This window comes from Euprymna scolopes, chromosome 12, assembly GCF_053919585.1.
Source record: "Euprymna scolopes isolate OS-2025 chromosome 12, ASM5391958v1, whole genome shotgun sequence".
NCBI classification, from domain to species: Eukaryota; Metazoa; Mollusca; class Cephalopoda; order Sepiida; family Sepiolidae; genus Euprymna; species Euprymna scolopes.
In genome coordinates, this window is record NC_136493.1 from 19,576,641 (window position 1) to 19,597,989 (window position 21,349).

Consider the following 21,349-nt stretch of genomic DNA (forward strand, 5'->3'; position numbering starts at 1 on the left):
ATTATTATTATTAGTAGTAGTAGTAGTAGTATTAATCTTATAATTATTATTATTATTATTATTATTTTTATTGATATCATTAATATTGAGATTTTTCTTCTTCTTCTTCTTCTTTTTGCTTATCAATATTATTATCATTATTATTATTATTATTATTATTATTATTATTATTATTATTATTATTATTATACGCGCACCCTAGAATTGAAAGAGCATCTAAGTGAAGCTCTCCCATTGCCTGCTTGCATAACGGCTGAACGCGTAAAACAGAAACTGCATATGAAATAAAAACAAAACATGTCTTCAAGACTTAAAACGTGTAGCCATTGCGATAAGAGCGTCTCTTGCATCAATTCAAGTTGAATAGTCAGGACCAAATTGTTTGATGTTGTAAAAACGGAACACTTCAGAATGCCAATATAATATCAGTGTATATCCATCTTTTTTATATAAATAATAATAAATAAAAATATAGGAAGTAAAATCAGAACTACTTCATTATTGAAAAATTCTAGTCATTTTATATTAAAAATCATAAATATTATTTATATAAAACTGTAACTGTGTTTTTATATTAAAAATTATAGCTATATCTTACTTGAAAAATTTCAACTTTGTTTAATTATAAACATTGCAGAAATCCTTTTTTGTAATTTGTAATTTTATATTACACATTGTAACAACCTTTTGATATTAAAATAAATCGAAACTATAGTTTTATTAAACACTGTAGCAATCCTTTATTAAAATATTATACAAATGACCGGTCGTATGTGTATCTTTTTATGTTCGGGTAAATATTAAAACTTAGAAAAACAGCCAGGAAGTTGGCATATATAGAACAGTAGTTAGTGTGTATCTACAAGATGGAACGATGAAATTGTCACCTTATAAATACTTTATGATTTAATTTCCGTTTGTTGAAACCCCGTTTTCATATTTTTTTTTTTGTTGTTGACGACCAGCTACTTCTTTGCTCGTTGTGTACAAATCCAAAGAGCGATAGAAGGCTTCTATCATGTCTAAAAGTGGTCCAACGCTCAAGGAGAGGGATCAGAAATGTGCTGCTGTACAACTCATGCTCTTTTCTGATTGTTAAACAAAAAATATTACCAGCACCCTCAAAATGAATCGCTTGATTGTCACGAATAAATGTGACGTGCTCAAGGTGAGGAAAATGTTTCATGCCACGGTTATTGTCTTTGGTTTTGTTTTAAGGGAGGACTACATCATGCCATCTCACATCTTCAAAATACAAAGTGTACCTATATTGAAGAAAAGTGTGCAACCAGCTTACCGTTTGAAGACTCTGGGTGTGATAAGCAGGATTTGGCGCAGATCCACAAGTCCAATGAGCCCCAGGTATATTTACAGAAGGAGTGCTATGAGTATGTATCCTCCTCTTACTGCCCCCTCCCCCGCCCTTAAATCCAACTACTTTGTCCCGTCATATGTTGAGAACATCATACACATTTCCTTTCACAATGCCAAAAGTGACCCTACTCGCCGTCATCCGACGAATATTCGACGAGTTCCCACTGGCGTTTGTGGAAAAGGCATGCTTCCAGTTCGGGACCCGTATCGAATAAGTGGTTTAATCTGAAGGCAACTACATTGAATAAATCTCAGCTCTACCTCATAAGTTATCTGCATTGATTTTTTTCAGTAATAGCTTTGAAATAAAGTTGTACTGTTTTTTTAGGGAAATAAATGTATTGTTCCTTCCAGTAGTAAGCAGTGATAGGCTAGGCATAGGATAAAGAAAGTGATAAAATGATGCAGGTAAATATATGTTGAGAAATAACAGTTTTCATAGAAATATGCTACATTTTTTTCCTGAACAAGATCGGGTAACCCTACTAGTGCATATAATATGAGGCACAATTATTCCACCAACATATTATTTTTATGAAATATTAAACAAAAGCAATGTTTCATCTTTTATCACGTTGCGCTGTCTTAGATACACTAAAAGAAATTAGCGCTGTCATAGATTACATACTCTAAAATATGCCTTGTCATAGGTTAGATGCACTAAAAGAAATTTGAGCAGGTGTTGCGCTTAAATGACACAAATATATTACAGTTTCTATATTTGTCTGCATAGTTGTGTGAGAGCGTGTTTGTTTCCTAGAATTTTTGCCACAACTGTTTCCTCTGATACTGAGATCTTACATGTGTTCTATACAATTGGTTTCTAGGTTTATTTGTTTCGGGCATATACTTTTACTAGCAGTTAGACGTGTCAGATGCAGGTAAGAGTCTAACCTGCATTCCTTCCACACCGCGTTTGAATTTATCTTTGAGGCTTTGTAAGAAATCTCTATTTGCCTACAAGTTTCTATACTGAAAATACACTTTATATTTTCTAATAGATGGCAATATTTTTTATTTGTAACACTGAGATTTTAAACAATGCTGGCATGTTGGAAGAGACAGAATAGATATTGTGATGATGTAAGTAATAAAGTGAAATGCATCCTATTTTAAACAGAAAAATTGTTGAAGAGATACAAAGATGGGAATAGTATCATTAAAGCAATCGATTTCTTGAGATTCTGAATTAATGATAGATATTTTATTTTCTTATCTTTGTTTACTCGTGACTAGGAGTCTCTAAATGTTTTGAACAGCGACATTTTGGAGTTACGCAGGTAAATATAAAATACATAACGTGAACAGGGTGTCTTCTGTGGTAGTTAGTAGCTTTGCTTCTTAGTAGAACTCGTTTCTCAAAACGTTATTTCTTTAATCGTTTTCAGAACAAAAAGAAAAGATAGCACACTATTTCCACAGATTTCCACTTTTAATTTCTTTTCTTGAATATATTTTCCGTTTTTCAAAAGAACTCCACGAGCCGAATTAAAGACATTGGCGGGGTGAATCTGGCTTGCGGGGCATAGTTTGATACCCCTGCTCTAGAGTGCCTCTCTTTGATGAGTTATATTCTCTGAACGTTAAAACCTGGTAGGAAGTCTAATTTAGCCATCATAGGGAGAATAAAATTATAAAAGATGCTTTTCCTACACCGGATCAGAATGGTTTATCAAGTGTGCATTTGCTAGCACTATACACGATATTTCTTTCGACTAAGAGCATTATTTAAATTTTTGTTTGGAGCCAGAAGATTCCTCTTCAGGAAGATGGATTTTTTCCGACGGAAGAAACTAACTATATATCTACGTCATCCCTCATAGAGACACAAGGAGTCTACTCTGTACTGGACATTCACAGCTGTATACTTACAACGATATGAAGTTTAATGTCATTCAATATAGTGGCGAGAGAAATGGCTAAGTAGTTGATTGCATTAAAAAACAGCTTAGACAAAATATAAAATATGGAAAGGTATGAAAAGATTAATTGCATTGTCACCCTATACATGGCATAGTGCCACTTTAATATAGGGGAGATACTATGAAGGACACAAGTTATAGGTGTACTATGCAGGGAGTTGAGCAGCAATATGTCTGTTTACATTACATTCAAGCATTTGCAGTCAGTAAAGCAGGAAGTGGGAAGGGAATTTCAGTCTAACAGGAAAGAAACTATCCAATTAGAAGGACTTATTACACCAAGGTATTTGTACGGTGTAGGGTTGGGATTTAGCTGCATATCGGCTTTATCGGGTGTTTCTACTGACGGTGGGGGGTCACAACGGCATGGAGTTCCTCGGAGTATCCACCATTAAAATACTTGTAAAACAGGCAGAGGGGCGAAATATTTCGTCGATGGGAAGCGGCCGAAGCCTAACTGGTAGTGCAGAATATATTAGGTTTGCGACTCTCTTTTGAACACTAAGAGGGAGAGACTAGTAGCAGATACACCGACCCAAACGTAGAAATAATACTCCATGGGCGAATTATGGCCTTGTAGAGGTATATGATACTTGCAGACGTTAGTATCTTTCAAAGAGAGTGACAGAGAGATGTTAAAGATAGAGAGAGCATTAGAGATATTAACAACTAATACATGCTCCTAAGAGATTACCCCATACACTACTATATTAACTTGTTCAGTACAGTGCATGCTAATTGTATTCAGACAATTTTTTGATTTTAGCACTGACCATTTAACGGATCTGGTTTGTTCAGTAGCTAGTATCTTGCCCATGTGTACTCTTTTTTATAGACGTTTTATAGATAAATTGTATCTTACAGATAGCCTCTTTAGTTAAGAATAATGCTAGAATTAATAGAAAATATAGAGAGAATTAAACTATCTCGAACTCCAGATTTCAAACATTATCGTAGTTACCTTTATATACTAGTGATCATTTACGATAATGATGCATCAAGACGGTAGTAAAGGATTAATAATAACAAAAACTAATATTGAACAGTAAGTGGGTACGTTTGTAGTATTTTTTCCAACGAGTGCGTTCATCAAATAATCATTCTTTCCTCGATATCCATCTTTCCTCCGGATAAAAATATTAAAGCCTTGTTTTAACCTGCTCACAATAAATCCTGATTGAGATAACGCCACATTAAATGACGGATAATTTTCCATTCCGTGTCACAAAGGCGATGGGTATCACAGAACCGAGTGATTAGTTCTTATCAACGGCATCGTATATATATATATATATATATATATATATATATATATATATATATATATATATATATATATATACACATAAGCTTTACACCGAAATGTGCTTTCGTGATAGTATGATGTTAGACAATGTCAGTTCCATATAAAGCAGGGCAACAATTTAACGCCCTGAATTCGAACATAACACTGCCGGTTTCTGCTTGGTATTTGGATACTTTCAACATGAATATTAAAATATACGAGGACCACAATCGAAACTTATAAGAGTCTTAATACCATAAATATACTCGATTATGTGATTCACAGATTAAAGGACGTATTATACACCTGTTACTTCCTGAAAATTAAATATAATAAAAAGTTGAATCACTGGTACGGATTTTCATATCCGAAAAAAATTATTTTTTAAGAAATTGCAAGATCGGGCCGTTGACTAGAGGGTTTCGATGCCTGTGTTCGGTCTCCAGATACGATAAATAACCTCTCTAAGGTAGCTGTGCGTGTAATTGTGAGTCAATCATTGCGCAATCCTCAACCACACATAACCTAGCTTGAGTCTAGTAAGAAGTCCTGGACGACTGGGAACAATGCCGAGATAAGCAGAAAGCAGAACAAGCACTAGGAATGCCCAAATGGCCGTCCATTTTAGTACAGATCAGACTCAAAGTTACTAAACTTCTGTGCTTTAGGTGAAACCAGTGTGTTAACGTAATTATGCAATATATATATATATATATATATATATATATATATATATATATATATATATATATATATATATATATATATATATATATAAACTGGTCGGTGTTCCGAGGATGCATAAGTCTGTAATAATAGATAAAGTTTCAGAAAACTGATTTCAGAAAATGAAAATAGCAAATACTATACTTTTATAGTAATTGTCTGTGTTGGCAATCTCAACCACTACACTTTTATATTAGTTCGAATGGCACGGAATCTGTATTTGGTTTAAATATGATTTAATATTTTAATCTGGAATTTAATTCAACCTTTTTATTTATTTCTTAATTTTTTTCCATTTTTTTTCTATTGTTTTTATATTCGTTATCATGTGTTAAAAATTAAATTCAACTAATTCACTCGTCGCGCTTAATTTCATCATTATTATTACAATTATCAGGATCTCATGTGATAAAACTTCATACATCATATGAAGTTATGGAAGACAAACCTACCTGTTGACATGTAGTTTTTAAATTAATACCCAATATTTAAAAATGATATCCTTTTTACTTCGTCTCACGCGGCTGCTGTCTGTTTTCTGTAATATACAGATCATCTTTGCCCCTCCTCTTGTACATAGAAGTGTAGTTATATATATATATATATATATATATATATATATATATATATATATATATATATATATATACGAGTTATAATTATAAAACAATTCTTTACATGTCCTTAAACCCAACAGGAAAATCTGTATCTAGTATAGTATAGAAAGAAATGCAAGACTAATTATGCTATGTATGTTAATTTTTGTTAATTCAAACCGACAAGCACACCTTAAAAATTCACCACGAGTTTCTTTAAGGGAAACTCTTATCAAACCGGTCTAGTTAGTCTGTTTTCTTGTGTATCATGATTGTAATGCAAAGTCTACGAGGAAGATGGTGCTTTTCAGTATTGTTACAATGGTATTGCAATCATTATTCGTTCTTTCGCTTTTATGTAATCTTAAGTTTCGATTATTTTACTTCTGTACTAAAACAGTAATAACCCGCCTGTTTTCTAAAATGTACCTTTTAAGAAAAAGGTTCTGAAGCAATCAAATATTCTACCTAAGAGCAGCTTATTTTATTATTATTATGTTGGGAGATGATGTTGTTTAGTGGTCAACAGGCTGGACTCGTTATCTGGGCTTTAAAGTTAGAATCCAATTCGTTCCATAGTACTCACGTTCACTTACGATGTATGTAGTTTTCTTGTCGCACCTCTCGTATCACCCAAGGTATGTTGAGAATGGTTTCTTACTCGAAAGTATCGGAAAAATTAACGCACACAATAGAATATCCGAAGCTATATGATGATTATTATTATCATATTATTCATTTCTATTACGGGCCCTAGATCACAGTGATTGATATGCCGTAGGAAGCAATGAAAGTTCTGTAATTTTCTATTATTTGTATGTGTTTGGGTTTAATGTGTGGCCTTTTCATGTCTTATTTATGAAAAGCGAACAGCTTCACATATGTCAGACTATAAACCCAAATACTTTTGTCTCTCGCATTTTTAAGCTATATCACACCTTTGGCTCCGGATCTTTGTTGTCAGTCATTTGTTGCCTTTCTCTTTTAGACCGCACGCTTTTTTTCTCTTTGCATCCATGCAAAACACGAACAACTGATTGGAGTTCAATATTCTTCATAAACGTCAATTCCTCTTGTTTACTGTTCGTTAAACCATAAGTTTTTGCAGCTAAAATCCTGGCATTCCCGGCCGCACCTGGAAATCTTTCCCGTTTTTTATTGATTCAGATCTACAAGAACATCGTGGCTTTTCACGATAAACTTCGCTTGTTCTTTAACATTGACACCATTGTATTCTCAGTAACATACAGTATTTTCTTGATTTTATCTTCTTTGACATTTCGATATCAATCGTCTGTTTTATCTATATGTTTCTTTCTTGGAAATGTTACACGTGAGACAGAGGAGGGCCGATCAAATAATGGTTCGAATTCGGATAAACATTCCGAAGCTGTGCAATTAAACATATTTATACTAGTTTTATTATTAAGTATTTTCGGAGACCATCTTGATGCTTATATTGAAAAATAATGCAATCACTCAATTTTTACCATTATAATTCTGATTTTTTTAGATGCCGTTTGATAATCTGATTATTGGGGCAATTGTGTTTATTTCGAATGTTTTTATTCCCAATTTCTGCCAAGGACACATTCTTATTTTAGAATTATGTGCTTGAACTCAAGAACCTGTTCATAAAGATTACTTACGTAACAGATAACGTACTGCGTAAAAATGTAGTCCTAGCTTACATTTCCCCCGTGTGTAAACGTTTAATTCTCAATGCGGTAAATATTATTAACATAATTGCGAATTCTTTAAGAGTTTTACTTGATGATTTAGAGTATACATTGGTCGGAACGTTGAAAGAATAAAGCCCAAGAAAAACACACTATATTATCAAAACAATATTGTTTTTTTAAATTAAGAACCGAATTATTATAAGTAAACTAGACTTATTCCACTTTCAAACAAAATTATCTTTAATTTAATCAAATAACACCATTTTCTAAAAGGCAAAATAATTTATTATTCTAAACATGAAAATGACGGCATTTGTGTACTGTTTATTTTTATGTAAACATCATCAGCTAAAACCCATTGCTACACTTTATTCTATAAAAAAATAAATAACTCCCAATATAAAAATATTTTATCATTATCACTGGGTAGTTAGAAAAATAGATAGATAAACAGATAGTTCTTTTAAACTCCTAGGTCTAACGTTTACAGGGAATATGAACTGGAATATATACATTTAGAGCATTGCCAAGGCTGCTGCAAGGAAGGTGGGCTCCCTCTACCGTGCTAGATAACTATTACGCCTGAAAGTATCATGCACCTCTATAAGGCCACCATTCGCCCATGTATGGAGTACTGTTGTCATATCTGGACGGGTACATCTGCTGCTTGTCTCTCGCTCCTGGACAGGGTTCAAAAGAGAGTCGCCAACCTGATAGGTCCTGAACTGTCATCTAGGTTTCAGCTTCTGTCCCAGCGACGAGATGTTGCATCCGTCCGCATGTTCTACAAATACTTTAATGGTGGATTCTCTGACGAACTGCAAACACTTATACTTCCTCGACGTAACTACCCCCGACAAACCCGACAAGCTACTAAGTCTCATGCCTTTACAGTAGAGATCGCTAGGTGCAAGAAAGACTTTTACTGCAATAGTTTCTTCCCCAGAACTGTAGGTCGTTGGAACTCCCTTCCGGGATTCTGATTCCCAACTGTACTGGTATGCAGAAGTTCAAGTGTAATGGGAACAAACATCTTTTACTCATCTCTCTTCATAATGCCACTGAAAATTAAGTTCCTGCCCAATGCTTCGAAGTGGCACTGTGCCTTGTTTGGGGTAAAAATTGAATTAAAAAAATAAAATACAGATAGATAGGTAATAACTATTTCAACTCCTAACCATGTTATTATTTAACATTTTACAGTAAAATTCGTAGAATTTTAATCGATTAACAAAACTTAAAATGCCTTAAATTCAAAAATTATAAAGTGGCATATTCAATATTTTTATTAAAATATGTATTAAATAATAAAAAGGGAATAATATCGATTGAGATTTACATCAACTCTGTTTAAAATATATGTTAATATTGGAAGTAAAGTATACATATTTATGTAAATATCACTGTGAAATATCTAAAAGATCCTGATTTTACAAAAAAAAACAATAATTTATAATACAAACCATACTCACTCAATGTTAATATGTTTTTAAGATTTGAAAATCGATGAGCCTTCAATTCTATATTTTATCTATTAGTTAATGTTTGGTCGGTGTATAAATATATAAACGGCTCAGGGCTATATAGTATATCCATTGTGTGTGTCAGGATGGCCGTCAATACATAATGGATACACGCAATAAACCAACAGCTTTATGGTGCTCTACCACAAGTCTCACTGAAAGCACAGCAGAGAAGGATAGGGGTTGCCAGTCACTACATCAAACATAGCGAAAAGGAAGCCAGCAAGCTAATTATTTTGATACCAACATATGGACACACAAACCGTTGTAGAAGTAGAATGACCTACATTTACAATCTGCTAGAGGAGACAGGATTGGAAAGTGTTCGGGTCCTGCAAACTGTCATGCGATAACTGAAGAAGTCGTGTAGAGTCGGTGGTGAAACGCCCTGAAAGTCAACAAAGATAAAACGATATGATTATATATTATATAGCACATATATAAGAAAACAAAACAATGAAACTAAATCCACATTGTATAGTTTGTAAAATAGATTCATCCCATAACAAATAAATATGGTAGCTAAATGTTTAAGTAACAAACATCAAATGATAATCGTAGGTTTAAATGTTTAATCACCAACTATTTCCTTCAATCATTAGACTAATCTAATTCCTTTTTCCTTAGTTAGAGTTCGTTTGGCTCGTTGGTCTAGTCGTTCAAACATATCCATGGTTGTTATAGACCCTTTTTATACACATTTCTATACAAGTAGCTTCTTTCACAGAACTTTAAAATTTTGGAACCGTGTTCCTACTGACTGTCTTTCTAGTACCTATAGCTTTGGTCTTTTCAAGATTGCACTCAATATATATTTAAATATATTTGTGAACATCCTATTTTGTTTCTGTATGATCTTTACGTGAAGTGGCTCAACGCTTTAGCAGTAGCGACTTCTATTATTTGTATATTAATTCAATCGGTGTCCTTTCTGGTTCTATTTTACCCCTCGAAGTTTCATGAATCTATTGTGGCTCATCTTTAATACCATTCACGTTGTTTCTTGAAAACGTTTTCATGAATTGCGATTTTTTTGCAGTCGTAGGGGCAGTATGTTTCAGTTTCAGTTCATCCGAGTAGTGCCCCATTCTTTGCGATAGTTTTTATTTTTGGAATGTTGTGCTTATTACAACGAAATACAAAACCATTAGAAGAATTCTTCCTGATTGTTTTCGTATTGCATCAGTCACCCGATTTCCATTACAGCATGTTATCATGATCGGGAGGTTGAAGGGGTTCTCGACCTTAACAAAGGGGATACCAAATAATAGCGAAGAGAAAACGGTAATTTAGTTTGTACTGTACCGCAACCGTATATTTGGCATACTATTCCCAAATTTTCACTCCTCTGGTACTTGCTTGGCACATCGTCACTTAACTTTGCTGGTTTGGCAAGAACCGGCTTGCCAACGTGGTTATGCTGGATAACCATTATCTATAGTTCGTGTAAATTGTTTTGGATCAAAAGTGTCAATTTACACTAAGTATTCCATTATGTGTTGTTAATGTCAATTGAATCTTTAATCTTACACAACAATTAAGAATCAGAAAAACAACGAGGTGATACCAAACATTTTTTTTAATTTACAATTATTCTTAAACTATCTTACTCGGTTAAGACAAATGATAACGTCTAATCAGAAAGGTGCATATCTAATCTTTCAGTGCGTAAAATTAAGTGCAATTCTGGTGGTGCTTGGTAATATCGACAACATGAAAGCAATAAAGGACAATATTAAAAATAAGATCAATGTTATTTTTACATACATCGTTCTAGTGGAAGACCAACATGAACTAACATAACTTTTCTTGACAGGCTAGTCAAGATTACCCAGTAGATTTGCCTCATTTAATAAGGACCAAATTAACTCGTTCTCGAAAAACGAGAATGAAAATCGTAGAAAGGTGAACCTCTTTGAAATATACAGAACCATACACGAAGCATAAAGGAACGAAAGCGCCCCCACCAATAGAATGTTCAAACTCGATGTTAATTTCAATCCCACAGAAGGAAGATCTGATTCATTTTTTTTTGTGTGAGTGTGATGTCTTTCGGCGGTCAGAGCCCTCCAAGGTCACTGCGGCAAGCGGCCTCCAGTTGGGACGGTATAGGCGGCGTCGAATCAATAGACCGCTGCACCGTTTCGCTGTCCCTCTTTACACAGACAAGCATGTGGCGTAAGCTATTGGATTCACTGCGTCTCATAGCGGTATAACCGGGGATCTGAGGTTCGTCTGGTACAGACTTCAGCCAGGTATCCAGCGCCGACTTGAACGATTCTGTTTTGCAGTTCGTGATCTCTCTGATGTTACGTCGTAGGCAATTGAAGAGCGTAGGACCTCGCGAATTTAAACTCGAGTCCCTGAGCCGTCGGATCCAGTTGTTCCTGGCATTGGTTAGGGGTGGTACCACACACCTTCTGCCACGTTTTGAGATATGGTGCTGTATACCAGCGTTGGGCACCTGGTTCTCCATCATACGCCAGGTATAGATGATTCAATATCTTTCTTGCCTGCCTTGAATCGATTTGATATTCAACGTATCCAGCAGTTGCCAATCATTCAATTGACTATAACCAGTTATATTTCTTAGAAACGACTTCTGGATGGCCTCTAATGCTTGAATATGACCTTTTCTTTCCGGAGTCCACAGCTGACAACAGTAATCAATGTGCGGCAACACCAGTGACTTCCAGAGTGTCAGCATTAGGTTTTTTTGTCTCGTTTTGAAAGTGCGTAGAATCCAACTGGAAATGCTCCGTGTAGTTGAACAAACTTTGTCGATCTGGGAGGTGAATGTACCATCAGAATCCAACGTTACTCCCAGATCGCGCACAGTATCTTTGGTTTTAATTAACTTCCCGTCTTGGGTCGAGTACTTAGATGCTTCTCTCAGGTCCTTCCTTCTACAGTATTTGATACACTCGAATTTCCCGGAGTTAAACTGCATATTGTTGTCATCCGCCCATTGGTAGATAGCGTCTAGATCATCTTGGAGAGCTTGTCCATCAGAAGAATCTTTTATTTTCCTGCCAATCCTGGTGTCGTCGGCAAAACTTGAAACGAAAGACGATTTGACTTTTTCGTCTATATCGCCGATTAGTACGAGGAACAGCAGCGGACCAAGTACTGAACCTTGGGGTACAGCAGATAGCACTTTCGTCGGGGGAGATGCAGAGCCATTTACTACAACTGTCTGGTAGCGATCTGTTAGGAATGATTTAATCCATAGGAGCAATTTACCTCAAATTCCAAGATGTTGGAGCTTTTCGATGGTTACTGCAAAGTCCACTTTGTCGAACGCCTTTGCAAAGTCTAGGTATATCACGTCGACATTACATTCATTGTCTATAGTATTAATGATCCTATCGTGATGGATTAGAAGCTGACTTAAGCAGGATCTTCCGGTTCTGAATCCATGCTGCCCTGGATTGAACAGACTGTGGTTGTTGAGGAATTCCACCAAGTACTTTCGAAGGACCTTTTCGAATACTTTTGTAATGTGGGATGTTAGTGCCACTGGTCGATATTGCTGGGGGAGAGATCGACCGTCACCTTTATATATTGGGATAATGTTAGCGCGCTTAGAGTCGGCTGGGACTATCCCTTTGTCCAGTGATACCCTCCATAATATGAATAGTGGCTTAGCCAGCTGCTTTTTACATTTCTTAAAGAGTAGCGCTGGGAAACGGTCGGGACCTGCCGCAGAGTTGGCTTTGAGTTCATCTATCGCGTCGGTCAGGTCTCTTTGTGTAAACGTAAAATCAGTAAGCATTGGTTTAGTGTCGTCATCTGATTCAGGTTCAGGTTTTGACGGTATTTGTCTAATGGGCTTACTGAAAACCGATTCGTATTGATCAGCAAGTAAACTGGCCATTTCAGCACTATTAGCGGTTAATTGCCCGGCATGATTAATGAGAGGACCTATCGCTGACTTAATACTTGCGAATTTCTTGGCATAATTGCAGAAATATTTAGGGTTGCGCTTTATAGCACCAACAGCTTTGTACTCGTCATTTTCGCGTGATTTTTGAAGAGAACTAATCAGTTTCTTTTCAATTTCAACTAATTCGCTTAGAATTCGCGTTGTTTTTTCATGCGAGTTGGACTTTTGAAACTGTTGCATTTTTCTACTTCTTTTACGCATGAGGTTCTTCCGATCCCTCGGTATGAGTTTACTGACCGAAACGTTTATGAATTTTTTCTTATAAGGAAGATGTTCTCGTGTTGTCTTGTAACAAAGATTTCCAATACGATTCAACATTTCATCCGGTTCAAGGTGTGAAAGCTCATTTGCCCAGTCTACTTCCGATAACCGAGCTCGAATGTTGTCCCATTTGATGGCGTCGTTGAAAAAATTTAGAGATGCCAGGTTGCCTGGTTTAGATACGTTATCGCATTCGGTATCCGGCCGCTGGCATTCAATACTTGAGCTGCAGGTCACCATGAAATGATCTGACAATATTGTCGGCGTACTGGTATAACTATGCAGCAAGGAATCATTATTGGTAAACAGCAGGTCTAGGGTATTACCTCCTCCGTGAGTGGGCAAGTTGATATACTGGCTAAGAAAGAATTCATCAGTTAGACTTTTCAGTTGCCGCAGCATCGACCGTTCATCTGGCGGTGCACCAGGTCCCGGTGCACCTGTGAGCCAGGTAGCACGTGGCAAATTAAAATCCCCACAGAGTGTGATGTTAGGTGTTGGTGTATCCAGGTTTCTCATCATCTAAGTTCGGCAATAGCCTTACCAAACTCTACTGACGTCGATCTGTGACCATCCATTATATCGTCGGGTTGACGGTAGATGACTACGATCACCAGATTTGGATTTTTTAGTTGAACACCAACCATTTCGATGACACCCGATGAGTATTTAATAATGGGTGGCTCAGCGGTAGCGGCCAGATCGTTCCGCACGTACAACATAGCGCCTCCACTATTCCTTCCTCGTTTACTTTTAAGGGGACGGTTACGGTCGCTTCGAAAGGGTTCGTATCCCTTAATGTGTATCTCAGCATCTTTCTCTTCTCGAAGCCATGTTTCAGTTATGGCTGCAAAGAGTTCGTTATTTACATTCAAATAATCGCTGAGCATTGGCACCTTGGTTTGGTTTGTACGTGGATATAGTCCATGAATATTTACAACGGTAAAATTTGACAATGAAGAGTTTACCGCCTCATTGGGATCATCTGCTGGTGGGGGATATAACTCGTCGGCATTGTCATATTGGGCTGCTGATCTTGACTTGGTCCCGGTGTCGCTGATGCTTGTGGTTGGTTGGGAAACGGATGGTGGTACATCCCCATGGCCCATGGTGGCATCATTTGTAGCGGTGGCGGCTGAACCAGTGTGACGCTCCTCAGCCTGGCTTCTACTGTGTCTAGAAGATCTTGCCTCCACTTCTGCTGTATCTCTAAAAAATGGCCGGTCTCATTGGGTTGCGTACCATTTACAGCCGTGTCATTTTTTTCTGATTTTCTACATGTTCCTTTGATGGATATAATGACATATCGTCTAGCGTATCGTCTTTACCTCGACGCGTGCGTTGGATATGCCGGAATTTACAGTCTTTATAATTCTGACATTCTTTGTTCTTGATAGACGATCGTCATAATATAGGATGCCACTTTGTACAAGTGGGCAATCCCGGGCAGCCGTCTGGATTCCTTTTGGATTTCGGACCATATCGCATAAGTTTTCGGCATGGACGTGGGTGGTTTTTTGAACATCCCTTTCCAGACACCCCGTAACGACATTTCTTCTTGGCGTAGTGTGGACATACGTTTTGAAGTCTAGGCGGGTCGCCGTTGGGGTCTTTGTCGGGAGTATTATTCTTAGGGAGAGATTTTTTCAGATCTGCAGCATCAGACTGTTTCTCTCCTGCTTTATGAGTAGTATGTTTTTCATCGCCATCACTACCTCGGTCTTCATTTTCCTCGTCATCATAACCACCCTGAGCACCACGGGTACCATCATTCTCATCTGCCTGTGTTGGATCGACATCTACCTGATTAGCATTTGGATTCCGGCCACTGCCTGGTAACGGTAATGGTTCAGGGAGCTTCGTGTGTTCACTCACATGACAGATATAGTGCACACCGGGGATGTTAGATGGGTTTATGATGGCTTGCGAGTCCGCGACATCATCTCTTATATCCTGACCAGTTGTATCTTTGATATGAGCCTTCAAACATTCATCACGAGAGCCCTGATTACATAGACGACATATTAGAATAGGAGTGTCATTGGGTCCGACTGTGTATTCCTCGTGGCAGAATACACACACATCGGGTAAGAGGTTTTGTATCCTACGCAGTAGCATAGTTGCCAGTCGACCTTTATTTACATTACTTGGTGGCTTCATGCCAAGGTAATCCAGTGTTGACACGAGTACCTCTTTTTTCACACCAGAGCCTCCAACACATTTTTCATGTTGAGCTGTGGTGTTTTCCGGATTGTATTTTCGAATACAATCTCTAATATCATGATTTGGAGCATTCACTGAGAGTTGAGCTATGATATTTCTCCGTTTTTAAAGTGATTCAGCTTGGCTTGTTGTAGTATGTGAATTGGCCGACATGGTTGACCTTAGCTTGTAACGGCCCACCAAACTAAAAAAGTACTCAAAAAAGTATTCGCATTCAAACATCAACGGCTTGCTAAACCAAAAAAAAAAGAAAGAAAAGTATTCGCATTCAAACACCAACGGCTCACTAAACTAAAAAATGTATTCGTATCCAAACATCAACGGCTCACCAAACTACAAAAAAGTATTCGTATTCAAACACCAACGGCTTACTAAACTAAAAAAAAAAAAGGTATTCGTGTTCACCAATCATTGTCCGGACAGTTAGATTTGACAAAGCAGCACTCAAGATGAAAACACACTCTAGCATACAAAGATATCCTGACCAGCCACACACGCTATTAGCAATAACTTACTTCCTTTTAACGTGTGATAATGCACATACTTGAAGAGTGGGCTTCTTAGAACTGCACATGACACAGCACACTTCAACGGTGGCATAGATTTTGTTGGCCAAGGGAACCTTTAGTAGAAAATTGCAACAGTTGCGTATTGAGTAAAGAAAAACAGTATCTAGTAAAATTCAAAAATGAATTTACTCCTACTTGTACCCACAGGAGTTTTAAAAGATATGCTTTTCTACTGACTATTTATATAATGAGAACCCTGTTTGTTTTCTTCAATGTTACATTATTAACATGCATACAGGATGACGTCGCCGAACGCGATGGCTTAAATAAAGTGGAATTATACAAACAATAATTGAACCAATAAAACTTATTGAAAATATAGCAAAATATAGCAAACTGTCTTCAAAAACATCGATATGTTTCTAATTCAACTTTACACCTGGATATGATAAGCATAATCGTAAATTCCTTTGTGAAACTCTCCCAGGGAATGACAACGGATGAATAATCTGACTTTTTGATGTTGAAAAAGAAACAGTGATGGTCTATATTTTGTAAGTAAACAAGGGCATAAAAAAACTCACAAAGTTTCTTTTGTATAAGAGTGGGGATGCAGATTAAAACGCACAAAAGAATCTTACGAGGAATGAGTAGTGTATATTTAATTAATGGTTGAATATCGTTAAATTTGTGCTCATTAACTAAGGCCGGAGAAGAAGAATATCTATATCTAAATCTACTATTATATATATATATATATATATATATATATATATGTGTGTGTGTGTGTGTGTGTGTGTGTGTGTATGTGTGTGTGTGTGTGTGTGTGTGTGTGTGTGTGTGTGTGCATTATACAAAAGGGATGTTGACTGTATGTGCGGGGACCGTTCGAAATAAAAACCGTGACATAATGTTATCTTCGTTATATTACTATTTCGTCATAGCATTATAATAAACGCTTAACATGCACCAAGGAAGCACCGATGCACATAAATCTAAAACAATTAGATGATCCTTAGAAAATTACTTCCAGACCGGAGTGGAATCAGGCCGCAAATGGACGGTAACATTTAATGTTAGTAAGACTGAGCTGCTCCGTTTTAGCAATTACACAGCTCCTCTTCACCCATCAAAATCCATGACTAATAAGATTCTACGTGAGAATTATTCCTTCAAACCTCTATGAACTGGAACAAATACATTAAGAGACGGTTATTGCCAAGAAGGTAGGTTCCCTCTAGCAGGCTGGAAGTCTATTCACAACTGGGAGGATCTTGTACCTCTACCAGTCGTTGATGCATGGATTATTATAACCACATCTGGGTTGAAGCGTCTACCACTAGTCCATTTGTCTGGAATATGGTATAAAAAGAGTTATCAATAATATAAGTCCCACTTTGTCAGTTAAGCACTGACCCCTGTCCCATCACCAATATGTTTAATATCTATGTCTGTTTTACAAAGTTTTAATTGAATGTATTCCCATGAAATTGTTGGACTTGTGCCCCCTGGACATACATATCCCCGACAAACGTGCGAAGCAACAAAAACAAACCCTATCAATGTCGGTGTCCCGAAATGTCATAAAGCTTTATACTCTAACACATTCTTCCCTCGAACTACTGGGCATGCAACCAAGCTACCTGCTTCTCTGACTGGGCTGATAAGCAGAAGTTAAATGTTACTTAAACTAACATCTTGTTACTCTTCCGTAGGCATGGTCCCAAACAGTAACTCCTAACGTCCAAGTGGCGGTATGCCTTGTAAGGGGTGAACATGAGTAAAATTCAAAGAATTTTAAGTTGATAGCCTATTCTAAATATAGATTCTCATTCTCATTTATTACGAAGAAATGTGAGGAGACGAATTACGTAAGCAATAAAATGTGTGAGAAGAAATACAAAGCGAGAGACGGAGAAGAGAAGACAGAAAAAGAATAAGCGTGTGATGAACGACTGATAAACACCCAATTACAAATAAGTAGAAAAACATAGATATTTGAAGAAGGTGTGCTCTCTCTACCGTACTAGAAAATTACGTACACCTGAAAGTATCCTGTTCCTCTACAAGGTCACTATTCGCTCATGTGTGGAGTATTGTTGTCACATTTGGGCTGGTGCACCTGCTACTAGTCTGTCGCTCATGGACAGGGTTCAAAAGAAGTCCCCCACCTGATAGGTCCTGAACTGTCATCCACGCTTCAACAACTTTCCTATCGTCGAAATGTTGCATGCCTGTTCCTTTTTTACAAGTATTTTAATGATGGATGCTCTGACGAAATGCAAACCCTTGTACCCTCACAACGTAAATACTCCTGACAGACCCGACAAGCAGCAATGTCTCACCCCTACACAGTAGATATCCCTATATGTAAGAAATCTTTCTACTCTAATAGTTTCTTCCCCAGAACTAGGCGTTAGAACTACCTTCCCGGTTCATAGTTTCCCAACTGTACTGACGTGCAGAAGTTCAAGTGGAATGTGAACAAACATCTTGCTGCTTAACTTTCTATATAATATCCCTGCATCTAAGGTCCCCGATAGTAGCCCCCTTAAATCCAAGTGGAACCGTGCCTTGTATGGGACGAAAATTGAACAATTTAAATATAAAAAAGTGTTATTTTTATAAGTGTTTTAAATGTCCAATTCAAACTTTATTTCGATTATTATTTTTTTGGTGCAAATATATTTTTTTACAAATATCAGGTTTAAAGACGTATCATCGTTTCCTCTATCTAAATAACATTTATAGAAAGGTATGAACATGTGAATCTGTTTCAATTCCAATTTAGGATAATTATTAATATGTCTAGCCTGGAAATGCTATTCTACTGATTCTTTCAATAATTTATATATTTGTCCGGCTCAGTCATCTGTTTTAATATAGTCACCTACACAAAGTCAGATATTTTCCATTCTCATACTAATGTCTACTATAACTGCTACCCCATATATCAGGAACTCATCTTCTTAATATAAATATTTCGTCATAGTATTAAAGCTATTTCATATTTTTCGACAGAACACCACTTAAAATACACGTTTTATGAGACGTTTTGATTAACTAAACAAGATACTGTATTTAATGTTATATATTACGACATTAAATTTAACAAGATTAGCAGAATAGATTATTAGATTATGGTCGGTTTCATTGGTCCTCATTATTTATGCTTATTTACTTTTGAATCATTGATTTTAATACTATTCCTTTCGATTCTTGGTCTTTTCCTACCTGTTATTCTTTCGTTTTGATTATAGGAGTATTAATTTTCAGTAACTTACAAACTCCTTCAAGAAAAACGTTTTTTCTCATTTCGAGACGTATAGCTATTTTCATTCTCGGAATAACAGATTTACATTTCGCTTGCTGATCAACTCCCCACATAGTATTCATGTAGCTTGTGTCCCTGATAGTAGACCCCTACATCAAAATGGTAATGTGCCTTGTTATTGGAGATTCATCGTTTAACGTTTATTTTTATCTTTCACCTTTTCAATATTCGCAATTATCATTATTTTTTGGATCAAGTCCTTCGTTCTAATGATAGTACATGGATTAAATTGCGAAGCAGATATGAGCAGATGAAACTCGCTATTTATTTAAGATTATAAAAAAAAAAGAAAATACAAGTAAATAGAGCTGCATTTGTTAAATTCATTAAATGTTGCATTAGTTTAAAACATATTTACGAACCATTTTATTCGTTAAGTTTACAAATGTTTGGGATGTTTATGACGCAGTATTAAGAGCAATAAAACGTATGTGTACAGACCAATAAGTCTCCTATGCATCATGAATAAGATGATGGAATCTGTGCTAAACAAGGAAGTAGTCAACCATCTCAGCAAAAATAATCTTAGTGACATGCAATATGGGTTCCGTTCTGCTAGATCTACAGCAGATGTGCATATAGTTATATTTCATAGGATTGGGGAATCTCTCGATGGAGCCTTCTTCTCGCGAGCAATTGCTCTTGACATATGAAAGGCCTTTGATAGGGTATGGCATAAATGCGTACTTCACAAGATCGCCAGTCATGGTATAGCTGGAAATGTCTTCTCAACTATTAAATCATTTCTCTCTGATAGGTTCTTAAGAGAAGTGGTTGATGGGCAGAAATCAGAGGCTCTAAGTATTAATGCTGGAATCCCTCAGGGGTCCTTCTTGGGCTGGGTCCAACTCTCTTCCTGATCTACATTAATGATCTTCCAAACCACATCTTAGATCATTCGTAGACATTTATGCTGACGACACTACCATCTATGGGAGCATTCGAACACCGTAAACGACCAAGTTCTCTCTGACTCTTTCTCCTCTGATCGGGAGCACGTGGTACAATGGGGAAATAAGTGGTTTGTTAGTTTTAATGCATCTAAAAAAAGCCTCTCTATCTTTACATCATCAACGCTGAGCTCCTTAGCTGCCATCAATCAAAATGAATGGCTCCCGTCATGGGGACGCTTCATGTTTTGACAAGCTTTTGGGCTTGATCTTTACTCCTGATCTGAAATGGAACACATATATCAAATCAATTGCCAAAGTCGCTGGAAAGATGGTGGGATCCTTCTATATAAAAGCCAGGTTCAGCCAAAGATGGAGTACTGTTGCCACATCTGGGCAGGAGCTGCTAGAAGCAACTTATCCTGTCATGACAGAGTTCAAAATAGACTTCGTTGCTTAGTGGCAGATGCCCTTTTCTCTTCTCTGCAACCCCTTTCCTACAGAAGAGACGTAGCGAGCCTGTCCCTACTTTATCGTTATTTTCATGGCAGGTGCTTTCCTGAACTTGGATCTCTGGTACCCCCTCGCCAGACTTTCACGAAACACACTCCTCTTCCCATAACCACTATCAACAATTACCCACACTCTTTATCCGTGCCTACACCTGAACGGAAATTCCATAAACAGAGCTTCTGTCTTAGAACCGCTCGGATGTCGAACTCTATTCCGTTTGCCTGCTTTCCAGCTGACTACAATCTGATTGTCTTCAAGTCCAATGTGAAAATTTCTTATGGAATCGTCCGCCTAAGCAAACCAAGTTACAAAATTCCCACTAATGTTTACTACGCTAAATCACAATGCCTAATGTATATCTATTAACCCTTATCCTACAGTGGCTTCTGGGCCTTGATAAGCGGTGACCCCATGCAAAAAAAAACTTAGTTTAATCCACTAGAATTTAATCATACAAAAATAAAGCAATCAACTGGTTTCATGCCAATGGCACTTATATATGGTGACATATACATAAAAGGATTGGGCGAAAGATCAAGGTGCAAGGAGGTTATCTTGCAATAAC